The 13,618-nt window shown below is 36.2% G+C and overlaps 1 long non-coding RNA gene across 2 annotated transcripts in view; it reads right to left on the bottom strand.

Moving 5' to 3' along the window:
- The window catches only part of LOC112153533, a 20,531-nt gene that overhangs the window by 680 nt on the left and 6,233 nt on the right, over positions 1-13,618 (bottom strand). The gene's annotated exons all lie outside the window — the stretch shown is intronic.

The raw sequence follows: 13,618 nt of genomic DNA, 5'->3' as shown, positions 1-13,618 counted from the left end.
CTGCTTATTCTGATTGTGAGCCATGCATGTCATGCATCTGTTTAACTGGCAGTCAATTATATGTGCTCAACCAGACAATTTTAAAAGAGTAAGCAACTTATATATAAGAATAAAATAATGCAGGTATTAAAATGGTAAAGTAGTGGTTAAAAATTCAAATCACAGCAGCACTTGCATAGGATCCCTATATAGCATAAAAATGTTTTTGATTAATAAGAAAAAAAACTAGGTTACTTCTAAGAACTCCATCCTAACTGAACTGATACTTTTTTATATGTAAAGAAATCCATGCAGCATTTTTTATTCAGAAAAAAAACTGATCATTCATTGCTAAAATCTTCTTTGGCTTTAAATTGTTTGGAGATACAAACATGGTGCATCAATGTATTTTTTTTTGTAAACAGCTTTAAAGCCACTGCAGAAAAAAGCTAGAAAGTCCAACTTTTAAAGAAAATTTTTCCTTCACCAAACTTTACCCAAAGTGTTTAATTTATAATGTTTAGTTTTATAATGTTTAAAATGTTTATTCCATTTTATTTTATGAACTTTTATCTTATATAATCTCATTTTTAAGTGTCTACATCTTTGTCTAATTAGTACTGTAAACACGTTTTTAATTGTAGATTGAAAGTCTAACTTAAAACTTTTAATATAGCAAGCATGAAGTCAAATATTTACTGTTTTATTGTTTTTAAGCTGCCCCCATAGAGGGTCACTATAGCAAAAAAATGATACCTCTAACTCAAAAATAACATTTGAAATGTATATTTTCTTTTCTGTTTGGTCAAACCACATGTTTGGTCTGTTGGATAACATCATTAGTGCAGATTTCCATTGCTGTACTGCTGCATATGACAGTTTTCACATAATGAGACAAAAAAAACTTAAGGAAAATACCATCAAGATATCATCATGCAGGACATGTTTTTTTTAGATTTTGGGACAGTAGTAGTTAAAAATGACCGACTCAGATTTAACATTTGTGTCATAGTGACATGGATTGATGGACTTTATCATCTACAAATTAAAGCACATTTTCTTCTAGTGGTGGGCTGTAGAAACGCCCCTAAATCTGCTCTCAAACAGGCAACTTGCTGATTACATGTGTCCACTGTACCAAAGCCAAGGTGGCAGCAGAATGAATTAAAATGAAAGGGGGAGAAAAACTGCATATTACATGAACCACAGTGTATGTTGTGAATTTAAATTTCTAAGAATGGCCTCAAAGCTGTCAGTGCTTCTGTTCTGGTTTCGAGTGGTTTATCTGACAGCAGTTGACCTCTCTATGTCCAGGTAGTTTGAAGATGTCTGCTAAACAAAAAGTTTTGGGGTTTTTTTTTATTTAATAATAATATATTGTAATTTGTTTAATAAGTAGGATTTCCTATTTTAATTGTTTAATCTCTTTGATACCATCTATTTTTTTTTCTTTGTTTTAATGGTCCCCATCCCCTTTTTTTGTTACTTTGCATGAAAATTTACCTTGAAAAATGATTAACATGATTTCTGACAAAGACAATAGCAGATTTTAATCTTTATAATCAGAGTCAATCTTTTGTTTTCTCAGTTTGTAATTATCTTAACTTGTAGATTTATTTCAAGGTAATCACCTCATTGTAATGCACTATATTTTGCAAAGTATTTTTTTTTCATTATTTTTTTATGGTTTTTTTTTTTGGCCCCAAATTTTATATATCAGATAAATAAAAAAAAAATAAATTAAAAAAAACATCTGACCTGATCTCCTGTTAGTTTTACCATTATAAATAATGCAGTGCATGTCTGTTTCTGCACAGCTTGGTGAGTGACAGTATCTTGACCTGCTTAGCACCTCTTGACTGTAGATAACCAGATCCAGCAACAAAATGTAATGTTTCACTGAGCTTAAGGCAGAGCATACCAATCAGGATTTCAAAGTTGCCTATCCTGTGAGCTAACGTGTCTTAATAAAAAAGAGACAAAGGCCAAAAGGGCCGTTTCATCCCTTTAAAAGCAATAATATCTGAAGTCAGCGCATAACGCAAGTTACTAAAACAGTCCTGTGGCAAGAAAAATATCACAAACGTCAGTACAATGATCAGATGAAAAAGACGAGTACCTGGCCAAAGGGCACCTTAATCAGAAGACTCAGAAAATCAAAGACTGAATTTCCCTCTTTGGCTCAAACACAGCTTTTGTTGCAAATATGGTGAGAATTGACAAAAAAAAAAAAAACTTTGCTCTTCAAAACTTCAAAAGAGTACAAATGAGGACTCTGCTGAAGGCACAAAAGCACAAGTAATAAAAAGCATGAAGTGCAGTAATAAAAAAGCTCAAAATAGCTGGTAATATTTACAAATATCTTGGAGACCATATTTCTTCTTACTTTTTTGTTTAGGAAGGTACCTCCAGCAGTATGCTGTTATACTATAACACATGCAAGAGGAAAGACATATTGACCCAAATACAAACCAATGTAGTGGTAAACTTCAGTTCTCCAAAGTTTTCTCACGGCAAGCGTTACAGCTCAGGTGCAATGTGGGAACAGTCCAGCTATGATAGCTCCCAATGTACAGGATGGCTGCAGCCACAGGCTCTGTTACAGACCTCACGAAACTCCAAACTCATGTAGATTCACGCGATAACCCGCCATTTATATAGGAAGTACAGCAATCCCCACCCTTATTCAAGTTTGAACCCAACAAAACGGATTTGCACCGCAGAGGTCGAACGTGATTTGTGATTGTCTCACAAAGACTGCGGCGCTCGCATCGGAGCTGTAACGCTATAGCCGTGAGAGCCAGGGGTGACACTTGCCCCTTTAGCCTTCTATAACCCAAGCTAACATTTTTGCTAACTCTCTAAACGCATAGCCACAGAGCCCCAGTTAAGCAGAATTAACAACTGCAGAAATATAGCCTAAAATGGGATGTCCATGGATGCGGAGGTTAAATGAGAGACTAAAAGGTAACCGCTAATTGCCTCACAATTAGGCATATTCAATTTCCTGAAAATACTGTAAGTTGTGTGATGAGAGCTTTTTTGCCTTTAAAAAGAAGTGAAAAAACACATACTAAAAAAAAAAAATATGTTGTTTGTTTATTTATGGTGGTGGTGTTAGTTAGATGCAATAACCACGAGTACATTGCAAATTGTATAAAAAGCATGAAGATGTAACTTAATTAAGCCCACTCCTTTTCAATCATGACTAAACTGCATTATTACTATTATTATCATTATGATTATTATCATTAGCAGTGGTAGTACAAATAATAGTAGAAACATTGTTTATGATTTTCTGCTAAGAACTTTTATTTTCACTTTTGTCATATGCAATTAACAATTAAAAATAGTTTTCCTCCCTGGATAAACAAAGTGACTTGACAATTTTGTACAAATAAGAGTTTTTTATTTTTTATTTTTTTTTTTATTTTACAAAAAATAAACATCTTTAGGCATTTCTTTTAATTTTTTATGTGTATTTTTTTTTTTACCAAATACATAGTGGCTTCTAAATGTTTTTTTTTTCTTTCCAGTAATGCAAATGTTTGATAGTTAAAAATGTGTATTTTGGGTTCAGTTTCATAGGATTAGTGTTGCCTGACATCATCTGTGGGCGTGACTTAGGATGTATTCAGGCTGTAAACGTTAGGTTTACTTAAAGTGAACTAGACCTTATTTATCCCAATAATCATAATATTCAGAATCATGTATTCAGTCTGAATACACCTGAGTGGATTCTGATCTAGGACCAGGAACTGCTCTAGGACTCATCTTTTGAGGTGGTCTCACTTCGTTTCCTATACGACTGTAGAAAGCAATCTGAATACAGCCCAGGCACAAGGTTCAGAGGATATTTGTTAAATATTGTAATTTATCACCAAAATGTGCAAGTTTTGGATCCAATATGAAAGAAATTGGCAACATTATTCAATTTTAAGTCTCCATCATCTGATCTTTTGTTGCAAACCAAGTTTTGCACATCAATCTGGTATGAAATAAGGGGAAGGATTTGAGTGATAGATGTTGTTCAAGGACAGACCCATAAACATGGAACAATAATGCGTCAGTGCTCTAAAATAATATTTCCTATTAGCGTGGCCACAGAGTGACCGCGGAGTGAATAATTGCGGCTCTGTGAGTCAGCTGTTGGGAGGTCAGCTTTGTTCTGCTCCTGTACTGTATACGACCACTGCCTTGAGCTCATCGTGAGCTTTGTTCCCACATTTCTCTGCATCATTAGTCTAAAACAACATTAAAAAGGAGGTTAAGTAGATCCCAAATGCAAAAAGATGTGCCGAAAACGTTATGGTGCTTTGTTTTATACAAGAAAAATCTTATTTTCTTCCTAAAAATGAACAGATGTTTAATTCAAAAGGGAAGAAGGGGGATTTAATTGATCCAAGGTGGAAAAAAAAAATCTAAATGCTGGCCTTTATAATAGGAGACCCGTCATCATTAGGATTGATGGCACCAATTTATTATTAATGATTCGTAAAATGAGATCCAGTAGACCCCATTTTAAATACATTTTCCATTTTGAGGCGCTGACAAGCAGCTGTGCTGATTTCACTCCCAAAGCCTTTCTCTGTGGCTTTTCCCCTCCCAGAATTACTTTTTATTTTTGGTGATGCTTGGATTGTCCCAAATTGAAAGCCCTCTTTTTTTTTTTTTTTTTTTTAATCTGCAGCAAATTTCAAGCTTTGTTGTAAAGCCATAACATTAAGGTAGATCAGATGTCCAACTCCAATTTACCTAAATATTTCCTCCTTGGCTTTATCCACCTGCAACAAGATCTGTCAATCTAGTGCTAAATGCTTAGTTCAGCTTGTTAGGTTTGGTCCAAACTCTTCTTAAACATTCACAAAGTCACTGATAAAATCAACGTGAAATACTATATTTAGATAGATGCAGATAATAGTTGTAGAAGAACAATATAATTATCTGATCTTCATTACAAAAAAAGTTTTTTCTCGTCATCCAGAAAGCAGATTAAGATCAGGCTTGATACAAAATTAAGGTCAGACTAAAGTTGGGACAAAGCAGTTGATTTAAAAACAGACATTTTTTAAACTGCCTGTGGCGCTACAATGAATTATTACACAGACTCCAAAACCAGACATCTACCTTCTTACTTTAGATAAAGCTTCCACTCCCAAAATACCATTAGCAATGCCTAGAGTGTGTTTAATAATTGATGACTGGAGCATCCATGATAATTAAGAGTTAAGTGAGCGCGTGTGTCAGCGTGTGCGTGCTCTTTGTGAACGTGTGAGATGATAATCTCCGTGTCTGTAGCCAGCGTTGGAGCTTGTGTGTGTGGTTACACTTGTGTTGAATAGGAGGAGATTCCTGTTGAGCTGTGAAAACCTCGCTGCAGCAGCATCCTGGTGGCTCGCCACTCATCCTCCCTGACACTCACGCTGATGTAAAGGGAGTTTTAGGAAGCCATTACTCTGAATCACTCTCATTTTCCTTGCAGTACTGAAGTGCAGTGGAGAGGCTGTCTTTCTGGGCTTTAATCGAGGATGTATAAGTTTTTGAATGATGTCATTCTCCGCAGCAGCGAGAACCTTACAGCGATGGCTGTGAAGTTCTTTTGATATGCAAATCACATCAAGAGGGCTGTGGAAGTAACAAGCTGAAAGCATCACACAAACACACGTCTCATTGCCAGATGAGAGCATCACTGCTGCAGCACCGCGTATTGTGGATTTACATTCAACTTCTGAACATAGTCAGCTCTCAATAGTAAAGTTTAGAGCAAATTTGTGTAAATAATGGCTTTCACGTGAATGGCTGCCAAACATTGCACTTCTAGTATTGTTAGCTATGAATAGAGTGGAGGAAAATGGAGGGAAACAGAAAGAAGTTTGTCATGTAAAGATGAGATCCTTGGCATGGAGCACTGATGAGATGGGATCCTTGACAAAGGGGGACAGTGTGAATAATAAAATGTAGTGGATTAAAAATTTCACTTAGACAGATTTTAAACTCCTGAGCTGGTGAACAGCAAAAGAGAATTTTGAAGTGGGTCAGGCACTCTGACTTGAGTTTGTACCGCCCAATTTGACAGCACTCCAACAAAAGTGGGTAGAACCAAGTGAAGGGGTTTTTGTTGTGTCAAACCATTGGTCCACTCTCCCGCCAATCACAGAAGCATGTCGTTATTATTACTAGTAAAAACAAAACATTAAACAAGGATTTTAAAACCTACATAGTCCCAAAAGAGACTTAAAAAAAATTGTCCTGGTGTCTCGTGTGTGAGAAACCAACTGCTGCACACAATAAATTTATATTTGACAAGAGAAACTTATGGATGGGTGGACACATTTTCCTCCCCAAGTTGTCAGGTTGACCCCTCTGTATCACTTTTTGATGTTTTGGGTGTCCCCAACTCGCCATTTTTTGAAATACTGGCAGTTTGTAAAATCAAGAGTCTGCAACCCTCAGGACGAGGTATCGAATGCTGCACGGGACATAGACTGGTCCTTGGGACACAGGTACCAGTACCAAAATATGGTACCCTAACCTGGCACCGGACCCGAAACGGTACCAGACGTGGTACTGGACCTGAACCAGTACCATACACAGACATGGTACCGGATTCCGGTACTGGGACATTGCAGGTTTCCTTGCCTGGCATCATCGTTATATTATCTTTGAACGTCACCCTAAATGAGTTTCAAAGTTTCGTGGTTTGTTTTGGCGTTGGTGATACGCCAGCTTTGATCAAATGATGTCCTGTGCACGAGTCTCTTTCTTGTGCACACAACATACTTTATCATACGAACAAGAAACAGGTACTAATATCATTTTATCGTTTTTCCCTTTGCGGCAGGAATAGGCGATTCCAGCCCTTGAGGGCTGCAGTGTGTCTGCATAATTTTCAGATATCCAAGCCCTACTCATTACCTGGTTTAGGTGTGCCCACCCAATCAGTCATGAGTAACCCCGGCCTCACACGGCTAGCGTTACAGCTCCGATGCGAGCGCTCCAAGTGCAAGAGCGAACTCTACTGCAGACGATCACATTCGACCTCTGCGATCTGGCCTCTGTGGCGCTAGCAAATCTGTTTAAATTTTGACCAGAAGTCGCTGCTGAACCATACCAAATATAGACGGCTGGTTATTGCATGAAGCTACGTGAGTTTGGAGTTTTGTGATGTCGGCAGCAGACCCTGTGACTGCAGCCATCCAGTATCCGATATGAGCCATCTGCTGCAGCTAGACCACTCCCACAATGCATCTGATCTGTAACTCTTGCTGTGTGAACCCAAGTTAAGGCTGAGATATTTGTAGACACTGTGTCTACATAACTATATGCCACAGTAAGTCAGGTATTTTTTAACATTGATGTTGCTCATTTTTCATTTCAACATGATCAACATCTCTGGTGTTAAAGGGTTTAAGAACAAAGTGGGGGGCTGGTCTCCAGTCATTCACTAGTCAGTTCTAGATCCAGGTAGTTAACATGCTACTACAGAGTGAAATGGTTGGGTGCACTGGGCATTTTTCTTTGCTGTTATTGACTTTTTTATTTTAATTGTCATCATGTCATTATTACTGTTGCTAGCCTACTTTTCTTTGTTATCCTTATTGTAAAAGTTATGGTGATTACTTCTGTTATGTCCACTAAAGCCAGAACCCTTGGAGGCAGAAGGTCCCTTTCACCACAGCCGGTACTGATGGGTTGTTTTCCTGAAGGGGAGCTTTTCTTTCTTCTGTCATTCAACACATTGTAAACACTGAATCTTTAATGTTACATGGAATTTTTACAAAATACAGTTACATTGTCGTATTTCTTAACTTTTGAAAAAATCATTTAATTTAGCCATTCTATTACCCTCAACTCCCTGCAAAGGAAGACCTTTCACCCTGAAATGTTGACTCTGCTGCACATACAGTTTTGTATTTCTCTGGTGAACCCTGCATGTTGCTCCGTTCCGTTTCCCCTTAATCGCACTGTCCTCATGTGGGTCCATAAGAGCCATAACACAACTCCCATCACAGCAAGGCAGAGATAAAAACAAATATCTCCACTAGTCCGTTACATCCAGCTCCTGAAGACATGCTGCAAAAGTAATAATTTTGATGATTACGCAGCACAAAGTGGACAGTAAAACAGCTCAGGTGGGCATTAAGGAGTTCCCGCTTTGTCAGCAAGAACATGCAACACGACTTCCTATAAGATGGTTGCTTTTAAAAGAACAATCGACGTTTGAAGGGCATTTTAAGGTGCTGTTTATGGTGATACAAAGACAATTGAAAACTTTCTGATCAACCTTTGACGTATTACACAATCCAACTATTGTGAATTTGAACACAGTGCTATTTTCAACTTAAAGGCTCACGGCAATGAAAATCCTATTTTTGGTATTTATAACATGTTCTTGTAGAATTTTTCTCATCTTTTTTGTTGCCCTGGTAATGTTAGGCTGGGAGTAAGGGGCTGTAATCTATAGGAGAGCATGTAAACAGAGAGCTCTCAGTTATAGGTGATGGTAGGAAACGTCAAAGGCAAATTTCTAATGAACTGCTGCCACTTTGCACACTGGTTTTTCAATGAAAAACACAGTTAAGACTACTATTCCAAAATAGATCAAATTTGATCAGAGTAGGTCTGTAAGTATGGTGCAATGTAATTCATGACTTACTGACACATCCTTGTAATTTAAAGGTCTGCTACTCTTTCCAATTTGACCAACATTTCAATCATTCAAAGATATTTAAATCATCATGGAAACAGAGACAGACAGACAAAAGATGCCAGAAATCATTATCCTTGGCATTTATCTTACGCTGCTTAGCATACCAAATGATCAGTGATTAGCATATCAAGGTAATTTGGACTGAGGTTCACGGAAAGGTGGATTCCGTTTTTTTTCGAATCAAGTATGCGTTTCTGAGGCTGTTGACAAATAACATCTTGTGGTTGTATAGAGGCAATTTACTGGTCTTTCTCGCAGAGTTTCTGATTAAAAGTCACTCCTTCTCTCCTCTAAATGATACACATACAGAATGTTAGCTATGCATATAACCTCTCTTTGTGAAAATGCAGAAAAAAACTTAACATCATTTCAAGAATTAAACTCCATTATTCCTTGTGTCTGATTCATTCGGTGGTAGCATTTAAGCAAAACTTTAAAACACACTCGCATGTCTACCATGTAATTACGCCATATTATGCACTTAACTGCAGTTTAATTATAAAAAGCAAATGTGTTTCTGCTGAGAGTTTTACTGAGAGGATGATTTACTTTTCACATCCATTAAGACAGATTCGGAAAATAATGAGAAAAGGTTGGGGAAAAAAAAACAAAACAAAAAAAAAAACTCATCAGGGAGGATTGAGCGACTCTTTTTTGTCTCAGCTGTAAGCCTGGTAGCACTTTGTACAAACCACATGATGTGTCCAACTAATCGGTGCACAACAGCTGCAACTGTTCTCCGACTGAAAAATACACTCCATGATGCTGACCTTATTTTGTTTAAGTACTTCAAGGATTACCACTTTCCCCCAAAAAGGTCATCTGCCCTGATACTTCTTTTCCTAAGAGCCGTTTACTTCTAAAAGACTTGCATTCGCTCAGAGAAAACTTCTTAAAAAAATAATAATAAAAAAGAAAATCTTCCCGCATCTCAATTCTCAAATCGTGTTTGTCTTTCATTATTCAAGCTTTATAAATCATAAACTGCATCTCTGAGATGAATTTCTCTTAATGTAATTCACATTTATTGAATTATATTTCCAGTTTAGATTTATTATTTGCAATGAGCACATCAATCTATCAAGAGTTTTGTGTTTTATATTGTATCTCAGAGTGCAGAGGACTCTCAATGGACCGGCCATTAAAATTCAATAGCAAACATTACAGACTACATAACATGCTGTATTACTAAACACTGAACAAGTGACAAGTGAAAGTAAATTATGTGCTGGGGCCTGTGCAGAGCTGCCGAATAAAAAGGCTGTTCTGACTTAGAGGGACGGAGTATCAACGATTATCATCATTGTGAGGCATTTCTACCAACTCAGACATGAAATAGTAAGAAAAACATTTTAAAGTCCCACTACAATCATCTTTTGATTTATTTTAAAAGCATTCCCGGCGGTCTTTTAGTTATGATTATGCTATTTTCTAAGATTTGTGAAGAGTACAGGAGTTCATTAGAAATTTGCCTCTGAGTTGTGAGTGGGTACAATGGTGGGAAGTAAGCCTGCTCTCATTTCCCATCAACCTTTTGTTTACACTCTCTCCACCTAGCTTACAGCGCCTCACAACTCTAACATTTCTGGTCCAACAAAAATGACAAGCAATATTGGGGTGATCCAGCTATAAAGTGTCTGAGCCAGATGCAAGCTCAGACCAGGAAAATTAAAAAAAATATATATAAATGGTAATATTGGAATGGAGCGGAGCAGGGAGTTCATGACCCGTCAACTAGTTTGAACGTCACACCTTCAAAATTTGCTCTTGATTCACCATGAAAAGACTAAAGAAATCTCAGATTAATTTTTTTGACATATCCCCTCCATCCATTGGCGGACATAGCAGTTTATCGGGATACGAATAAAATGCGGCCCTCTGCAGTGGTTGTAATAATCATTTATTTTTTAAAAACCTTACCAAGGGGTAAAATGTACATAATGTACGTAATTTCTTTAATTTGGCAGGTTATACTAAAGAAGGCAAAAGACCCAGAATTATTTTAATGCAATACCCTATAGAGTGGAGTCAACAAAAATAAATAATAAAAAATAATTATCAAAATGCCACTTTTTTCATTTATCTGTCTCTTCTCATTCTTAAATTTCTTTATCTTCTTTTTTTTTAACTTACTTTTATTTTTTTATTTTTTCTATTTTGTCATTTTTCCTGCACTTTAGGAAACAACAACACATTAATATCTCTTTGCATTTCACTTTTTTTTTTGGTTGATCCACACTTTTTGGTTTTCAAACTCTCTTTGCCATCTTGCTGTTGACGGAATATTCCATTGCTGCAGAATCACGGGGGAGGATGAATCACTGTCGCATGATTAGTGATTTTTTTTTTTTTTCATTTATTATGACAGAGTCAAATAATTAAGGCCATGAAAATGATTTTAGAAATATTTTGTCTCCAGCTCAGGGTCCCAAAAGTGTTGGGGCCCCAGGCTATCATCTACCTTTGCCTAATAAGTCCTGCCCTGCCTCCACCATCCAACAAGAGCATGTTAAAAACACCAAAAACAGTATTTTCATTGGAGTGGATCTTTAATGAGCCTGATGTGGATTCTAAACCAAACTTAGCCAAGTACCACAGTGTAATATAACTCTGATAAGAGCTAAAATAAAATTAAATTAAAGCATCTGCTTTATCAATAGAGTTAAAGCAGATTCCTTCTATTCTGTTTAAATTGCATCTAATAAACAACGCCGGAAACAACACTTTACAATCAACTTGGTAATATTTTCACAATCAATGTTCAGGCCCACCCATGATCATTTTGTCTCACTGCAATTTCCACTCAATCAATCAATGTGCAGACTTTTTTTTCTGAATGGGGATGTGCCTGCTTATAAATGATGATCATTCTAGCAGACACTGCCGTGATTGTAAAACCAGGACAGGGGAGGAGAGAGTGATATTTTATAGAAACTAAATGATTAAATTCAGTGCAAGGAAGAAATATTTCAATCTTCTGAACCATGGGGTGTTGTGATTATAGCAGCCTGTAATAATATGATTCAAATCCAGGAGCGGATCTGACTGCTGCAGAGAGCTTTCTTATAAAAACAAAGTGCAGTGCTTCCTAAACGGACATAGTTTGGCTTGACGCATCCTTTCATTAATGAATGTAATATAGCAAATAATGAAAAAGCCCCAAAAAAGACCAAAAACATGCAAATATGGGGGAGAAAATACTAAACTTTAAGTGAAATCATTCTAGATAAATTTATGGATGAGGTTTGTGGAACTTAGAGATTCATTGAATTGATTAAAACAACTGAAGAACTTTACAAGAAAGTGACAAATTGTGACATGCAATGACTGAAAATATAAAAAAAAGAAACATCACTCTGGAGCAAACAGGTTGGGATCTCCTCAGAGAAGGAGGAGTAAAGCTGTGGGGTGATCTGGACTTAATGGGGTCTCAGCTGTAACGGCAAGTGTGAGCAAGATGATGCTCTATTCCCTCGGCAGAACATCTGCTAGATCCATGAGATCATTCTATCAGGGAAAAGGATCTGAAAGAACCTAAATGCAAGTGGAACAGATGCAATACAGGGTCAAAAAAAGTGCAACACATTAGTTATAAATAGTTATAGTCTTAATTAATTATCACCAATAGTTCGGGTATGTTAAAAGCCAGAAAGTGTACAAATGACAAAGCAAAAAAAACTAACATTTCCAATATACTAGGGGTGTTACTATTCATTTCAACGATTGGATTCATATCATAATTTGTGGTTGCTCAATCAATTTATAGTAGATATTGATCTGATTATTTGTTTCATTCATGAAGAGAGCATGACATTAACATACGAGTACACAACACAAATATGTTCATGACAGGAAAGGAGCAGCGAGTAGAATTAAATTCTTCAAATACAAACAACAAAAGAAACAATCCTAGATGGCAATTAGCGCCTGTCCCCGCACACTAACTTCAAATTACATATTCCTCAAGTTTTGTCTTACAAATATTTTATTAGTACAACTTTTCAATATTTTCTGTTGAGTATTCCAAACTTTTATCCCGAAAAAAGAAAAACATGTCCGCTTTAAAGCAGGTAGAGCAACTTGAAACTTAAAATAATATTTACTTTTATGATTTTCATCTTCTGAGGTGAAAACAAATAATTTTTGTAGACTCTCCAGCATCTCTATTTTTAACTTAAAGCATCCTTAATAAAGTTTGCTGTTCTACTAAATCCTGAATATTCAGCTATCTTGACTCTCCATATGTGACTTTTTGAATTATTCTAATAAACATTACATTTACAGCAGAAAAAAGTTAATTAGTCTCATGTGTATTACCCTACACTTCAACACAGTGAGTGATATAAGGCAGTACAAATAAAAAATACAACAGTCTTAACACATAACAGGATAAATAGTATTGTGTTATTCAAAAAAAAAATACAACTTTAGCCACTTTACTTTCAATTTATGATATATGCAGCTTCCAAGACAATTTTTCGTCCAAAATTATAGCATATTGCCTATACTCAGTAACTTTAATAACTGTTACTCCATCAATGCACAGTTTTATTTGATCCTGTATTTTATTAGCTAAAATCATAAACTTAGTATTTTCTAAATTCAATGAAAGTTCATTATAATTAAACCAATGTTTAAGTTTGACCATTTCATACCGATTAATTTTAAATGATACGATTTACTGAACTTTATTCTAATATACAGTCTATGACTTCAATCAATCCAGGTCATCTTTAGCCAAAGATTCAACCAGTGTCACTCAGAGATCAATACCCGTGTACTGAACAGTGCAGGTGAAGTTTTCCACATTTATTCTATTTCTTGCAGGAAAATCAAGTCTGGATTAAATATGTGTACAAACAATCACTTTTTTATTTTAATAAAGTTCAGCTCACTGTTTTTCCACATAAACGGAACATTCTACTACAC

Source organism: Oryzias melastigma, linkage group LG10, assembly GCF_002922805.2.
Source record: "Oryzias melastigma strain HK-1 linkage group LG10, ASM292280v2, whole genome shotgun sequence".
NCBI classification, from domain to species: domain Eukaryota; kingdom Metazoa; phylum Chordata; class Actinopteri; order Beloniformes; family Adrianichthyidae; genus Oryzias; species Oryzias melastigma.
Note: the sequence above shows the minus strand (reverse complement) of the source record. Positions and strands in the feature narration are given on the sequence as shown.